We start from the raw sequence: 2,252 nt of genomic DNA on the forward strand, positions 1-2,252 counted from the left end.
CCAGAGTTTCAGTGAATTGCAGGATGATTTCATGCAGCCCCAAACGTACATATCTGGAATCCTTGAAGGAGAGGAGAGAGAGATGAACAAAAATATATTTAAAAAGAAATAACCTTGCCCTGGCTAGTGTGGCTCAGTGGATTGAGTGCTGACCTTTGAACCAAAGGGTCACCAGTTCAATTCCCAGTCAGGGCACATGCCTGGGTTGTGGGCCAGGTCCCCATTTAGGGGTGTGTGAGAGGCAACCACACACTGAAGTTTCTCTCCCTCTCTTTCTTCTTCCCTTTCCCTCTCTCTAAAAATAAATAAATAAAATCTTTAAAACAATGATTTTTAAAAAATAATAATAACTCCAAATTTTGTAAATTTGATCAAGATAATAAACTCACAGTTCCAAAATACTCAAGGAACTCTATTCACAAGAAACAAGGGAAAAATTAGATCAAGTCCCACCATAAAGAACAATTGCATAAAACTAATCATGAAGAGAAAAATCTTACAAACAGTTATAAGAAGAGATATCCTATGTACAGAAGATAAGAATGACAAACTTTCTTTTCTGCTGGAAACATGGAGGGTACAGAAGAATATAAGAAGAATGTTCTTGCTCTTCCAGAAACCCTTAAGAAAAAGCAAAGGAATTTTGCAGAGCTGAAGATCAAGCACCTGAGAAAGAAGTTTGCACACAAGATGCTTTGAAAGGCAAGAAGGAAGCTTATCTGTGAAAAAGCTAAGCACTATCACAAGGAATATAGGCAGCTGAGCAGAACTGAGATTTGAATGGCTAGGATGGCAAGAAAAGCTGGCAACTTTTGTGTACCTGTGGAACCCAAACTGGCATTTGTCATCAGGATCAGAGGTATCAGAGATGTGAGCCCAAAGGTCCAAAAGGTGCTACAACTTCTTTGCCTTTAGCAGATCTTCAATAGCACCTTCCTTAAGCTCAACAAGACTTCAATTAACATGCTGAGGATTGTGGAACCATATATTGCATGGGGGTATCCAAACCTGAAGTCAGTAAATGAATTGATGTACAAGCGTGGTTACGGCAACATCAACAAAAAAAACCTAATTGTCCTAACAGATAATTCGTTGATTGTTTGATCTTTTGGTAAATATGGCATCATCTGCATGGAGGATATGATTCATGAGATATATACTGTTGGAAAATGCTTCAAAGAGGTAAACAACTCTCTGTGACCCTTCAAATTATATTCTCTATAAGGTAGGATGAAGAAAAAGACCACCCATTTTGTAGAAGATGGAGATGCTGGTAACAGGGAAGAGCAGATCAACAGGCTCATTAGAAGGATGAACTAAGGTATCAACCATGGTTATTTTTGTAATCTGGTCAGTTAATAAACAGTACTTGCTTTAAAATTAAAAAAGAATGACAATATTTTGTTAGAAAAAACTCAAGTAAGAGTGGGGTAGACCAAAATCTTTAAAGTATTAAAGGGAAAAAGAAAATAACCTCAACTTAGAATTCTATACCCAGGAAAAATAAGTTTCAAAAATAAAGGTCAAATATTGAATTTTAAAAACATACAAAAGTCTAAAGAACTCATCATTACCACACATATTGTAAGAAATGTTAAAAGAAGCCTTGAAAGCAAAGGGAAAGTGAGACCAGATGGAAATAACTTTAAATAAAACAACAACAAAGCAATATAGGATTTATAACACTCACAAAAATTAAATGCATAGTGGCAATAGCACAAGGTTGGGAGAAAAGAAATTGAACTGTCACACTATCACTTGAAGATAGGCAGAGATAAGTTAAAGAATTATACTATAAATTCTAGGGTAACCACCTAGATAACAGAATAGTAATAATTAATAAAGGAGATTAAATAGAATGGTAAAACACATTCAGTTAATCCAAAAGAAGACAAAAAAAGAACAAACATAACAAATAAGAAAAATATAAAATAAATAGCAAGATCATAGACTTGAATGTAAACATTATTATATTAAATATAAGTGGTATAAATATCCTAATTAAGACAGAGATGGTAAGATTGGCAATTTGACCAATTCTCCTTGGTTATATATATTTCAATATTAGTACTTATTTATCCAATGAATATTTAATTTATTTCTGTTCAGTGAAGATGCAGTATTTGGTGCTGGGGACACTGCCTCAAATAGGCAAATAGGCTGTCTCCTCCTCACATGATCCTTCCAATCTGGTGTTGAATGAAGACAAGTCAATAAAAAATAGAACAGAATTCTTGGGCAGAGGAAGTTGA

The 2,252-nt window shown here is 34.6% G+C and overlaps 1 pseudogene; it reads left to right on the plus strand.

Moving 5' to 3' along the window:
* Positions 1–345: 345 nt before the first annotated feature.
* Positions 346–1,376, plus strand: LOC114514039 (annotated as a pseudogene).
* The last annotated feature ends 876 nt before the right edge of the window (positions 1,377–2,252 follow it).

Source organism: Phyllostomus discolor, chromosome 2 (genome assembly GCF_004126475.2).
Source record: "Phyllostomus discolor isolate MPI-MPIP mPhyDis1 chromosome 2, mPhyDis1.pri.v3, whole genome shotgun sequence".
Lineage (NCBI taxonomy): Eukaryota > Metazoa > Chordata > Mammalia > Chiroptera > Phyllostomidae > Phyllostomus > Phyllostomus discolor.